The following is a 14,804-nucleotide window of genomic DNA, read 5'->3' on the forward strand; positions in this document are numbered from 1 at the left end:
CCTGCTAGGAACATCCCCGCCGTTTGGACGATTTCTTCTGGATAACGGGCAGAAGATGGTTCCTATGTGGATACCTTCAGCGTCCTTGTGGCCGGCTGGTGAAGATTTCAAAACAGAAGTTTGTTCACCTCAATTTTTCTCTGACCCGGTGGAGCTGTTATTCTCCACTCTCATCTCTAATGACTTTTCTTGTGTTCCGTATCTAAGAACATCTCTGCTACCTGTCGGGCAAAAGTTGAATCCTATGAGAAGGCTTCCAGTTTCCATGTGTCCGGCTGGTGAAGATGTTAAGACAGCAGCATTCAATTCCCTGTTACCTGTCTACCTGAAGGAGGTGGTCCAGCTCATTGTGGAAGCTAACCCTGTTGAGCACCAAGAGACTTTGTTTTATGAGATTCCTGGTGACCCGCCTGCCTTATTCTACCCTGAAGATGTCATGTTGGCCTGGACTATGTGTGCTCCTATCCTTCTTCTACAAGTTATTCTGGCGGGCTTGAAGAAGAGGGGCCGTAAAGGGGGGGTACTGTAACGACTCTGCTGGCATCACAGCATGGCCTCACATCTCTCACACAATCTTACCCACTGCTCCAGGCCATGATGTGCTTTTTCTTTAATGCCAGCTCCATGTTCTGTGTCTCTGCTCTCTGCATGCCTCATGGCTATGTGTATAGGGGGCCGGCGCCTGAACTCTCTGGTTCTTATAGGAATCAGGTGCACCTGTCTAATCAGTTCCTGACCAATTACCAAGAGGCCTCCTGTATATAGTGCAGCTCCACCCTGTGGTCTGGGCCTGTGCAATGTGTTAGCTCAGTTAGTGTTTAGCTGCTGAGTTTGCCTGGCCTTGCTCTGAGTTACTCCCTCTCTGGAGGCTTTTCTCTGTGCTATTGCCTTGATCTTGTAGTCCGCCCTCCAGGAGGCAGAATATCCTGGTCCCTGTGTCTTTGTCCCTGTGTCTTGTTCTATTGCCTTGTCTGTACTTTGTCTTTTCTCGGTCTCCTTGTCTGTGGCTTCCTTCCCTGCTTTCTTTCCTTGTGTTTTCTGTCTGCTTACACTCTGCACTCTTGCGGCTCTGCACTCAGACCTTGCTTCGCACTCTCTGGCTTTGCTCTGTGGCTCCGCTCTTTGCGGTTCTATCTGGCTCCGCTCTTTGCGGTACTATCTGGCTCCGCCTCCTGTGTTTCTGCACTTGGCTCCGTCTCTGCTCTTGGCTCCGCCTCCAGCGTCTCCGCTCTTGGCGTTACCTCCAGCGTCTCCGCTTTTGGTTCCGCCTCCAGCGTCTCCGCTCTTGGCTCCGCCTCCAGCGTCTCCGCTCTTGGCTCCGCCTCCAGCGTCTCCGCTCTTGGCTCCGCCTCCAGCGTCTCCGCTCTTGGCTCCGCCTCCAGCGTCTCCGCTCTTGGCTCCGCCTCCAGCATCTCCGCCCTTGGCTCCGCCTTTTGCGTCTCCGCCCTTGGCTCTGCCTTCTCCATCTCTTCTCTTAGTTCCACCTTCTACTTGTTACTTGGTCCTCCTGTCTGAACAGGTTCCAACCTGTTTCTCATACCTGCCTGCAGACCGGTCCCTACCGGTTCTTCCTATGTTCCAGCCGTACCCGCCTGCCTACCAGAGAGCCAGCCGTGTGCGCCTGCCCGCCAGTGTCTCTGTTGTACCCGTCTGCCTGCCTGTGTCCCAGCCGTGCCCGCCTGTCAGCCAGAGTGCCAGCCGTGCCCGCTCCGTTCCTTAGTGGGATCAGCAGCCACAGCCAGACATCACCCTGGAGTGGCACCTGGTAGCTTCCTATTGCACAAGTCTGACCTCACCATCAGAGGCTCCAGCGAACACCTAGGAAGCTACTTAGTTACGCCCCTTCCAGGGAAGTTTGGTTTGTGGTCCAGTGGGGCCACACCCCCGTATGCCCGCGCCAACCAGTCTGGGCGCGTGCGTGACAGGGGATGCAGGACTCACAGGCTCTGTATCACTGGGAGGAGGATGCAGGACTCACAGGCTCTCTGTATCAGTGCGAGGAGGATGCAGGACTCACAGGCTCTGTGTATTAGTGGGAGGGGGATGCAGGACTCACAGGCTCTGTGTATTAGTGGTAGGAGGATGCAGGACTCACAGGCTCTCTGCATTAGTGGTAGGGGATGCAGGACTCACAGGCTCTCTGTATTAGTGGGAGGAGGATGCAAGACTTACAGGCTCTGTGTATTAGAGGGAGGAGGATGCGGGACTCGCAGGCTCTGTGTATTAGTGGGAGGAGGATGCAGGACTCACAGGCTCTCTTTATCAGTGGTAGGAGGATGCAGGACTCACAGGCTCTGTGTATTAGTGGGAGGGGGATGCAGGACTCACAGGCTCTCTGTATCAGTGGGAGGAGGATGCGGGACTCACAGGCTCTCTGTATCAGTGGTAGGAGGATGCGGGACTCACAGGCTCTCTGCATTAGTGGGAGGGGTATGCAGGACTCACAGGCTCTCTGTATCAGTGGGAGGAGGATGCGGGACTCACAGGCTCTCTGTATTAGTGGTAGGAGGATGCAGGGCTCACAGGCTCTCTGCATTAGTGGTAGGGGATGCAGGACTCACAGGCTCTGTGTATTAGTGGGAGGAGGATGCAGGACTCACAGGCTCTGTGTATTAGAGGGAGGAGGATGCAGGACTCACAGGCTCTGTGTATTAGTGGGAGGAGGATGCGGGACTCAGGCTCTGTATATTAGTGGTAGGAGGATGCGGGACTCACAGGCTCTGTGTATTAGTGGGAGAAGGATGCAGGAATCACAGGCTCTGTGTATTAGTGAGGGGGAGGCAGGACTCACATGTTCTGTGTATTAGTGGGAGGATGCAGGACTCACAGGCTCTGTGTATTAGTGGGAGGAGGATGCAAGACTCAGACTCTATGTATTAGTGGTAGGGGATGCAGGACTCACAGGCTCTCTGTATTAGTGGGAGGGGGATGCAGGACTCACAGGCTCTCTATTAGTGGGAGTGGGATGCAGGACTCACATGCTATTTATTAGTGTGAGGAACGATGCAGGACTCACAGGCTCCTTGTATTTGTGGGAGGGGGATGCAGGACTCACATGCCCTATTAGTGTGAGGAGGATGCAGGACTCACAGGCTCTATTAGTGTGAGGAGGATGCAGGACTCGCAGGCTCTCTGTATTAGTGGGAGTAGGATGCAGGACTCACAGGCTCTCTGTATTAGTGGTAGGGATGCAGGACTCACAGGTTCTGTGTATTAGTGGGAGGGGGATGCAGGACTCACAGGCTCTGTGTATTAGTGGTAGGAGGATGCAGGACTCACAGGCTCTCTGCATTAGTGGTAGGGGATGCAGGACTCACAGGCTCTCAGTATTAGTGGGAAGGGGATGCAGGACTCACAGGCTCTCTATTAGTGGGAGGGGGATGCAGGACTCACATGCTCTTTATTAGTGTGAGGACGATGCAGGACTCACATGCTCTATTAGTGTGAGGAGGATGCAGGACTCACAGGCTCTATTAGTGTGAGGAGGATGCAGGACTCGCAGGCTCTCTGTATTAGTGGTAGGGGATGTAGGACTCACAGGCTCTGTGTATTAGTGGGAGGGGGATGCAGGACGCACAGGCTCTGTGTATTAGTGGGAGGAGGATGCGAGACTCACAGGCTCTGTGTATTAGTGGGAGGAGGATGCGGGACTCACAGGCTCTGTGTATTAGTGGGAGGAGGATGCAGGACTCACAGGCTCTGTGTATTAGTGGGAGGGGAGGCAGGACTCACAGGCTCTGTGTATTAGTGGGAGGAGGATGCAGGACTCACAGGCTCTGTGTAATATTGGTAGGAGGATGCAGGACTCACAGGCTTTCTGCATTAGTGGTAGGGGATGCAGGACTGACAGGCTGTGTTTTAGTGGGAGGAGGATGCAGGACTCACAGGCTCTGTGTATTAGAGGGAGGAGGATGCAGGACTCACAGGCTGTGTATTAGTGTGAGGAGGATACGGGACTCGGGCTCTGTGTATTAGTGGGAGAAGGATGCGGGACTCACAGGTTCTGTGTATTAGTGGGAGGAGGATGCAGGACTCACAGGCTCTGTATTAGTGGGAGGGGGAGGCAGGACTCACATGTTCTGTGTATTAGTGGGAGGATGCAGGACACACAGGCTCTGTGTATTAGTGGGAGGAGGATGCAGGACTCACAGGCTCTCTGTATTAGTGGGAGGAGGATGCGAGACTCACAGGTTCTGTTTATTAGTGGGAGGAGGATGCAGGACTCATAGGCTCTGTGTATTAGTGGGAGGGGGATGCAGGACTCACAGGCTCTGTGTATTAGTGGTAGGAGGATGCAGGACTCACAGGCTCTGTGTATTAGTGGGAGGGGGAGGCAGGACTCACATGTTCTGTGTATTAGTGGGAGGAGGATGCAGGACTCACAGGCTTTGTGTATTAGTGGTAGGAGGATGCAGGACTCACAAGCTCTCTGCATTAGTGGTAAGGGATGCAGGACTCACAGGCTCTCTGTAGTAGTGGGAGGAGGATGCAAGACTCACAGGCTCTGTGTGTTAGTGGGAGGAGGATGTGGGACTCACAGGCTTTGTGCATTAGTGGGAGGAGGATGCAGGACTCACAGGCTTTGTGTATTAGTGGGAGGGGGAGGCAGGACTCACAGGCTCTGTGTATTAGTGGGAGGGGGTGCAGGACTCACAGGCTCTTTATTAGTGTGAGGACGATGCAGGACTCACAGGCTCTTTGTATTTATGGGAGGGGGATGCAGAACTCACATGCTCTTTATTAGTGTGAGGAGGATGCAGGACTCACAGGCTCTTAGTGTGAGGAGGATGCAGGACTCGCAGGCTCTCTGTATTAGTGGGAGGAGGATGCAGGACTCACAGGCTCTCTGTATTTGTGGTAGGAGGATGCAGGACTTACAAGCTCTCGGTATTAGTGGGAGGGAAATGCATGACTCACAGGCTCTATGTATTAGTGGGAGGGGGATGCAGGACTTACAGGCTCTCTGTATTAGTGGGAGGGAGATGCAGGACTCAAAGGTTCTCTGCATTAGTGGGAGGGGGATGCAGGACTTACAAGCTCTCTGCATTAGTGGGAGGAGGATGCAAGACTCAGGCTGTATGTATTAGTGGGAGGGGATGCAGGACTCACATGCTCTCTGTATTAGTGGGAGGGGGATGCAGGACTCACAGGCTCTCTATTAGTGGGAGTGGGATGCAGGACTCACATGCTTTTTATTAGTGTGAGGACGATGCAGGACTCACAGGCTCCTTGTATTTGTGGGAGGGGGATGCAGGACTCACATGCTCTATTAGTGTGAGGAGGATGCAGGACTCACAGGCTCTATTAGTGTGAGGAGGATGCAGGACTCGCAGGCTCTCTGTATTAGTGGGAGTAGGATGCAGGACTCACAGGCTCTCTGTATTAGTGGTAGGAGGATGCAGGACTTACAAGCTCTCTGTATTAGTGGTAGGGGATGCAGGACTCACAGGCTCTGTGTATTAGTGGGAGGGGGATGCAGGACTCACAGGCTCTCTGCATTAGTGGTAGGGGATGCAGGACTCACAGGCTCTCTGTATTAGTGGGAGGAGGATGCGAGACTCACAGGCTCTGTGTATTAGAGGGAGGAGGATGCGGGACCGCAGGCTGTGTGTATTAGTGGGAGGAGGATGCAGGACTCACAGGCTCTCTTTATCAGTGGTAGGAGGATGCAGGACTCACAGGCTCTGTGTATTAGTGGGAGGAGGATGCAGGACTCACAGGCTCTCTGCATTAGTGGTAGGGGATGCAGGACTCACAGGCTCTCTGTATTAGTGGGAGGAGGATGCGAGACTCACAGGCTCTGTGTATTAAAGGGAGGAGGATGCGGGACCGCAGGCTCTGTGTATTAGTGGGAGGAGGATGCAGGACTCACATGCTCTCTTTATCAGTGGTAGGAGGATACAGGACTCACAGGCTCTGTGTATTAGTGGGAGGGGGATGCAGGACTCACAGGCTCTCTGTATCAGTGGGAGGAGGATGCGGGACTCACATGCTCTCTGTATCAGTGGTAGGAAGATGCGGGACTCACAGGCTCTCTGCATTAGTGGGAGGGGGATGCAGGACTCACAGGCTCTCTGTATCAGTGGGAGGAGGATGCGGGACTCACAGGCTCTCTGTATTAGTGGTAGAAGGATGCAGGACTCACAGGCTCTCTGCATTAGTGGTAGGGGATGCAGGACTCACAGGCTCTGTGTATTAGTGGGAGGAGGATGCAGGACTCACAGGCTCTGTGTATTAGAGGGAGGAGGATGCAGGACTCACAGGTTCTGTGTATTAGTGGGAGGAGGATGCGGGACTCACAGGCTTTCTGCATTAGTGGTAGGGGATGCAGGACTGACAGGCTGTGTTTTAGTGGGAGGAGGATGCAGGACTCACAGGCTCTGTGTATTAGAGGGAGGAGGATGCAGGACTCACAGGCTGTGTATTAGTGTGAGGAGGATACGGGACTCGGGCTCTGTGTATTAGTGGGAGAAGGATGCGGGACTCACAGGCTCTGTGTATTAGTGGGAGGAGGATGCAGGACTCACAGGCTCTGTATTAGTGGGAGGGGGAGGCAGGACTCACATGTTCTGTGTATTAGTGGGAGGATGCAGGACTCACAGGCTCTGTGTATTAGTGGGAGGAGGATGCAGGACTCACAGGCTCTGTATTAGTGGGAGGGGGAGGCAGGACTCACATGTTCTGTGTATTAGTGGGAGGATGCAGGACTCACAGGCTCTGTGTATTAGTGGGAGGAGGATGCAGGACTCACAGGCTCTCTGTATTAGTGGGAGGAGGATGCGAGACTCACAGGCTCTGTTTATTAGTGGGAGGAGGATGCAGGACTCACAGGCTCTGTGTATTAGTGGGAGGGGGATGCAGGACTCACAGGCTCTGTGTATTAGTGGTAGGAGGATGCAGGACTCACAGGCTCTGTGTATTAGTGGGAGGGGGAGGCAGGACTCACATGTTCTGTGTATTAGTTGGAGGAGGATGCAGGACTCACAGGCTTTGTGTATTAGTGGTAGGAGGATGCAGGACTCACAAGCTCTCTGCATTAGTGGTAAGGGATGCAGGACTCACAGGCTCTCTGTAGTAGTGGGAGGAGGATGCAAGACTCACAGGCTCTGTGTGTTAGTGGGAGGAGGATGTGGGACTCACAGGCTTTGTGCATTAGTGGGAGGAGGATGCAGGACTCACAGGCTTTGTGTATTAGTGGGAGGGGGAGGCAGGACTCACAGGCTCTGTGTATTAGTGGGAGGGGGTGCAGGACTCACAGGCTCTTAGTGTGAGGAGGATGCAGGACTCGCAGGCTCTCTGTATTAGTGGGAGGAGGATGCAGGACTCACAGGCTCTCTGTATTTGTGGTAGGAGGATGCAGGACTTACAAGCTCTCGGTATTAGTGGGAGGGAAATGCATGACTCACAGGCTCTATGTATTAGTGGGAGGGGGATGCAGGACTCACAGGCTCTCTGTATTAGTGGGAGGGAGATGCAGGACTCGCAGGCTCTCTGTATTAGTGGGAGGAGGATGCAGGACTCACAGGCTCTCTGTATTTGTGGTAGGAGGATGCAGGACTTACAAGCTCTCGGTATTAGTGGGAGGGAAATGCATGACTCACAGGCTCTATGTATTAGTGGGAGGGGGATGCAGGACTCACAGGCTCTCTGTATTAGTGGGAGGGAGATGCAGGACTCAAAGGTTCTCTGCATTAGTGGGAGGGGGATGCAGGACTTACAAGCTCTCTGCATTAGTGGGAGGAGGATGCAAGACTCAGGCTCTATGTATTAGTGGGAGGGGATGCAGGACTCACATGCTCTCTGTATTAGTGGGAGGGGGATGCAGGACTCACAGGCTCTCTGTATTAGTGGGAGGAGGATGCGAGACTCACAGGCTCTGTGTATTAAAGGGAGGAGGATGCGGGACCGCAGGCTCTGTGTATTAGTGGGAGGAGGATGCAGGACTCACATGCTCTCTTTATCAGTGGTAGGAGGATGCAGGACTCACAGGCTCTGTGTATTAGTGGGAGGGGGATGCAGGACTCACAGGCTCTCTGTATCAGTGGGAGGAGGATGCGGGACTCACAGGCTCTCTGTATCAGTGGTAGGAAGATGCGGGACTCACAGGCTCTCTGCATTAGTGGGAGGGGGATGCAGGACTCACAGGCTCTCTGTATCAGTGGGAGGAGGATGCGGGACTCACAGGCTCTCTGTATTAGTGGTAGAAGGATGCAGGACTCACAGGCTCTCTGCATTAGTGGTAGGGGATGCAGGACTCACAGGCTCTGTGTATTAGTGGGAGGAGGATGCAGGACTCACAGGCTCTGTGTATTAGAGGGAGGAGGATGCAGGACTCACAGGTTCTGTGTATTAGTGGGAGGAGGATGCGGGACTCAAGCTCTGTGTATTAGTGGTAGGAGGATGCGGGACTCACAGGCTCTGTGTATTAGTGGGAGAAGGATGCAGGAATCACAGGCTCTGTGTATTAGTGGGGGGGAGGCAGGACTCACATGTTCTGTGTATTAGTGGGAGGATGCAGGACTCACAGGCTCTGTGTATTAGTGGTAGGAGGATGCAGGACTCACAGGCTCTCTGCATTAGTGGTAGGGGATGCAGGACTCACAGGCTCTGTGTATTAGTGGGAGGAGGATGCGAGACTTACAGGCTCTGTGTATTAGTGGGATGAGGATGCGGGACTCACAGGCTCTGTGTATTAGTGGGAGGAAGATGCAGGACTCACAGGCTCTCTGTATCAGTGGTAGGAGGATGCAGGGCTCACAGGCTCTGTGTATTAGTGGGAGGAGGATGCGGGACTCACAGGCTCTGTGTATTAGAGGGAGGAGGATGCAGGACTCACAGGCTCTGTGTATTAGTGGGAGGGGGAGGCAGGACTCACAGGCTCTGTGTATTAGTGGGAGGAGGATGCAGGACTCACAGGCTCTGTGTATTATTAGTAGGAGGATGCAGGACTCACAGGCTCTCTGCATTAGTGTTAGGGGATGCAGGACTCACAGGCTCTGTGTATTAGTGGGAGGAGGATGCAGGACTCACAGGCTCTGTGTATTATTGGTAGGAGGATGCAGGACTCACAGGCTCTCTGCATTAGTGTTAGGGGATGTAACAACTCTGCTGGCATCACAGCATGGCCTCACATCTCTCACACAATCTTACCCACTGCTCCAGGCCATGATGTGCTTTCTCTTTAATGCCAGCTCCATGTTCTGTGTCTCTGCTCTCTGCATGCCTCATGGCTATGTGTATAGGGGGCCGGCGCCTGAACTCTCTGGTTCTTATAGGAATCAGGTGCACCTGTCTAATCAGTTCCTGACCAATTACCAAGAGGCCTCCTGTATATAGTGCAGCTCCACCCTGTGGTCTGGGCCTGTGTAATGTGTTAGCTCAGTTAGTGTTTAGCTGCTGAGTTTGCCTGGCCTTGCTCTGAGTTACTCCCTCTCTGGAGGCTTTTCTCTGTGCTATTGCCTTGATCTTGTAGTCCACCCTCCAGGAGGCAGAATATCCTGGTCCCTGTGTCTTTGTCCCTGTGTCTTGTTCTATTGCCTTGCCTGTACTTTGTCTTTTCTCGGTCTCCTTGTCTGTGGCTTCCTTCCCTGCTTTCTTTCCTTGTGTTTTCTGTCTGCTTACACTCCGCACTCTTGCGGCTCTGCACTCATACCTTGCTTCGCACTCTCTGGCTTTGCTCTGTGGCTCCGCTCTTTGCGGTTCTATCTGGCTCCGCTCTTTGCGGTACTATCTGGCTCCGCTCTTTGCGGTACTATCTGGCTCCGCCTCCTGTGTTTCTGCACTTGGCTCCGTCTCTGCTCTTGGCTCCGCCTCCAGCGTCTCCGCTCTTGGCGTTACCTCCAGCGTCTCCGCTTTTGGTTCCGCCTCCAGCGTCTCCGCTCTTGGCTCTGCCTCCAGCGTCTCCGCCTTCAGCGTCTCCGCTCTTGGCTCCGCCTCCAGCGTCTCCGCTCTTGGCTCCGCCTCCAGCGTCTCAGCTCTTGGCTCCGCCTCCAGAGTCTCCGCTCTTGGCTCCGCCTCCAGCGTCTCCGCTCTTGGCTCCGCCTCCAGCGTCTCCGCTCTTGGCTCCGCCTCCAGCGTCTCCGCTCTTGGCTCCGCCTCCAGCGTCTCCGCCCTTGGCTCCGCCTCTTGCATCTCCGCCCTTGGCTCTGCCTTCTCCATCTCTTCTCTTAGTTCCACCTTCTACTTGTTACTTGGTCCTCCTGTCTGAACAGGTTCCAACCTGTTTCTCATACCTGCCTGCAGACCGGTCCCTACCGGTTCTTCCTATGTTCCAGCCGTACCCGCCTGCCTACCAGAGAGCCAGCCGTGTCCGCCTGCCCGCCAGTGTCTCTGTTGTACCCGTCTGCCTGCCTGTGTCCCAGCCGTGCCCGCCTGTCAGCCAGAGTGCCAGCCGTGCCCGCTCCGTTCCTTAGTGGAATCAGCAGCCACAGCCAGACATCACCTTGGAGTGGCACCTGGTAGCTTCCTATTGCACAAGTCTGACCTCACCATCAGAGGCTCCAGCGAACACCTAGGAAGCTACTTAGTTACGCCCCTTCCAGGGAAGTTTGGTTTGTGGGGCCACACCCCCGTATGCCCGCGCCAACCAGTCTGGGCGCGTGTGTGACAGTTTGCACAGGCCATGGTCCCCGCTGAGTCCCATGTGCCTTCGCTCTCGGAGCAAGATGAACTCTCTTCTTGCCAGTATTAACATAGTAACATAGTAACATAGTTAGTAAGGCCGAAAAAAGACATTTGTCCATCCAGTTCAGCCTATATTCCATCATAATAAATACCCAGATCTACGTCCTTCTACAGAACCTAATAATTGTATGATACAATATTGTTCTGCTCCAGGAAGACATCCAGGCCTCTCTTGAACCCCTCGACTGAGTTCGCCATCACCACCTCCTCAGGCAAGCAATTCCAGATTCTCACTGCCCTAACAGTAAAGAATCCTCTTCTATGTTGGTGGAAAAACCTTCTCTCCTCCAGACGCAAAGAATGCCCCCTTGTGCCCGTCACCTTCCTTGGTATAAACAGATCCTCAGCGAGATATTTGTATTGTCCCCTTATATACTTATACATGGTTATTAGATCGCCCCTCAGTCGTCTTTTTTCTAGACTAAATAATCCTAATTTCGCTAATCTATCTGGGTATTGTAGTTCTCCCATCCCCTTTATTAATTTTGTTGCCCTCCTTTGTACTCTCTCTAGTTCCATTATATCCTTCCTGAGCACCGGTGCCCAAAACTGGACACAGTACTCCATGTGCGGTCTAACTAGGGATTTGTACAGAGGCAGTATAATGCTCTCATCATGTGTATCCAGACCTCTTTTAATGCACCCCATGATCCTGTTTGCCTTGGCAGCTGCTGCCTGGCACTGGCTGCTCCAGGTAAGTTTATCATTAACTAGGATCCCCAAGTCCTTCTCCCTGTCAGATTTACCCAGTGGTATCCGGTACCCAGTATTGGCCTCCGAGGAAAATGTTTACCCAGTCTGAAAGCCAGTCCTTCACTGCTCCATCCCCTATTGTCATCTCTAATGAGCTGTTTGATCGACTTCAAGCCTGCGCTCCTAATGACGAATCCAAGCCAGCAGATCCTCCATGCTACTATGGGGACCCAAAGCAATGTCGTGTGTTCCTGGAGCGGTGCTTGCGTTATTTCAAGTGGCATGCTCCCCAATTCCCCACTGACTGGTTGAAAGTAGGTTTCTTAATGGCCTACCTTAGAGGAGATGCTTTGATGTGGTGCGACCCCCTTTGGGAAGCAGGGGACCCCATCATCTCGAATCTGCCGGCCTTCCTGGTGGCCTTCTGTAAAGCCTTCGATGAGCCAAGTACTGCATCTCCTGAAAAGTCTTCCCCTTCAAGCTCACAGAGACGGTCCAGATGAAAGAAACCTGTAGGTAAACCGTCACTTCCGTCCATGACCGTCCAAGACTCATCTGTTCCACAACCCGCCAAAACGGCCACCCGAGCAAGATCCAAGAGGTCTAATAAAAGGGGTCTGGCAAATCTGCAGCCTGAATCTGGTGCTGAGATTGAAATACGGCATCCCTGTGGTTGTAAAGCACATTCAGATGGTCTTTGCCCTGTGAAGCCTGTACTCCAAAACCCTGGGCCAGTAGGAGAGGCTGCCCCTGGCGAGAGTACTTCCTCTCCGTCAAAGTTAATGACTGTTTCTCTGCCTTCTGGGAGCTTTGGTGTGTTTAAGCTGCCTATCATTCGGAGTCAGTGTATGGTCTCCGTTCTCCAGCTCCAGAACCCGGTGTGGGCGTTGCCTGATAATGGCCGAGCCCTGCTAAAGAGCAGTCTAGTCCTGCAAGGACAACTACAGCTCCAAGTTGGAGCCTTATACACGAAGAAGTTTGTTTTCCGTATGCTGTCTGTTGTGCCCATGGGTCATTCTGAGCCAAGGACTCTACCACCCGCTCTGGTCAAGAGTTCCAGTAAAGTGCTTTGTTTGAACTTACCCAGTCTTGAGAAGTGTCTGGTTCCCATGCGTCAAAGACACTCAGCAGTGTCATCTTCTTCAGCTGGTCTGCTAGTCGTCGAGTCAAGGTGTGCTGACGTCACCGAAGATGGGGAAACGGTGACGATGTCTCCACACATCTCCAGCGACTATACCAGTAAACAGTTAGTCGTCGAGTCAAGGTGTGCTGACGTCACCGAAGATGGGGAAACGGTGACGATTTCTCCACACATCTCCAATGAATATACCAGTAAACAGTTAGTCGTCGAGTCAAGGTGTGCTAACGTCACTGAAGATGGGGAAGCGGTGACGATGTCTCCACACATCTCCCACGACTATTCCTGCTAGGAACATCCCCGCCGTTTGGACGATTTCTTCTGGATAACGGGCAGAAGATGGTTCCTATGTGGATACCTTCAGCGTCCTTGTGGCCGGCTGGTGAAGATTTCAAAACAGAAGTTTGTTCACCTCAATTTTTCTCTGACCCGGTGGAGCTGTTATTCTCCACTCTCATCTCTAATGACTTTTCTTGTGTTCCGTATCTAAGAACATCTCTGCTACCTGTCGGGCAAAAGTTGAATCCTATGAGAAGGCTTCCAGTTTCCATGTGTCCGGCTGGTGAAGATGTTAAGACAGCAGCATTCAATTCCCTGTTACCTGTCTACCTGAAGGAGGTGGTCCAGCTCATTGTGGAAGCTAACCCTGTTGAGCACCAAGAGACTTTGTTTTATGAGATTCCTGGTGACCCGCCTGCCTTATTCTACCCTGAAGATGTCATGTTGGCCTGGACTATGTGTGCTCCTATCCTTCTTCTACAAGTTATTCTGGCGGGCTTGAAGAAGAGGGGCCGTAAAGGGGGGGTACTGTAACGACTCTGCTGGCATCACAGCATGGCCTCACATCTCTCACACAATCTTACCCACTGCTCCAGGCCATGATGTGCTTTTTCTTTAATGCCAGCTCCATGTTCTGTGTCTCTGCTCTCTGCATGCCTCATGGCTATGTGTATAGGGGGCCGGCGCCTGAACTCTCTGGTTCTTATAGGAATCAGGTGCACCTGTCTAATCAGTTCCTGACCAATTACCAAGAGGCCTCCTGTATATAGTGCAGCTCCACCCTGTGGTCTGGGCCTGTGCAATGTGTTAGCTCAGTTAGTGTTTAGCTGCTGAGTATGCCTGGCCTTGCTCTGAGTTACTCCCTCTCTGGAGGCTTTTCTCTGTGCTATTGCCTTGATCTTGTAGTCCGCCCTCCAGGAGGCAGAATATCCTGGTCCCTGTGTCTTTGTCCCTGTGTCTTGTTCTATTGCCTTGTCTGTACTTTGTCTTTTCTCGGTCTCCTTGTCTGTGGCTTCCTTCCCTGCTTTCTTTCCTTGTGTTTTCTGTCTGCTTACACTCTGCACTCTTGCGGCTCTGCACTCAGACCTTGCTTCGCACTCTCTGGCTTTGCTCTGTGGCTCCGCTCTTTGCGGTTCTATCTGGCTCCGCTCTTTGCGGTACTATCTGGCTCCGCCTCCTGTGTTTCTGCACTTGGCTCCGTCTCTGCTCTTGGCTCCGCCTCCAGCGTCTCCGCTCTTGGCGTTACCTCCAGCGTCTCCGCTTTTGGTTCCGCCTCCAGCGTCTCCGCTCTTGGCTCCGCCTCCAGCGTCTCCGCTCTTGGCTCCGCCTCCAGCGTCTCCGCTCTTGGCTCCGCCTCCAGCGTCTCCGCTCTTGGCTCCGCCTCCAGCGTCTCCGCTCTTGGCTCCGCCTCCAGCATCTCCGCCCTTGGCTCCGCCTTTTGCGTCTCCGCCCTTGGCTCTGCCTTCTCCATCTCTTCTCTTAGTTCCACCTTCTACTTGTTACTTGGTCCTCCTGTCTGAACAGGTTCCAACCTGTTTCTCATACCTGCCTGCAGACCGGTCCCTACCGGTTCTTCCTATGTTCCAGCCGTACCCGCCTGCCTACCAGAGAGCCAGCCGTGTGCGCCTGCCCGCCAGTGTCTCTGTTGTACCCGTCTGCCTGCCTGTGTCCCAGCCGTGCCCGCCTGTCAGCCAGAGTGCCAGCCGTGCCCGCTCCGTTCCTTAGTGGGATCAGCAGCCACAGCCAGACATCACCCTGGAGTGGCACCTGGTAGCTTCCTATTGCACAAGTCTGACCTCACCATCAGAGGCTCCAGCGAACACCTAGGAAGCTACTTAGTTACGCCCCTTCCAGGGAAGTTTGGTTTGTGGTCCAGTGGGGCCACACCCCCGTATGCCCGCGCCAACCAGTCTGGGCGCGTGCGTGACAGGGGATGCAGGACTCACAGGCTCTGTATCACTGGGAGGAGGATGCAGGACTCACAGGCTCTCTGTATCAGTGCGAGGAGGAT

This window comes from Ranitomeya imitator, chromosome 2 (assembly GCF_032444005.1).
Source record: "Ranitomeya imitator isolate aRanImi1 chromosome 2, aRanImi1.pri, whole genome shotgun sequence".
Classification (NCBI taxonomy): Eukaryota; Metazoa; Chordata; class Amphibia; order Anura; family Dendrobatidae; genus Ranitomeya; species Ranitomeya imitator.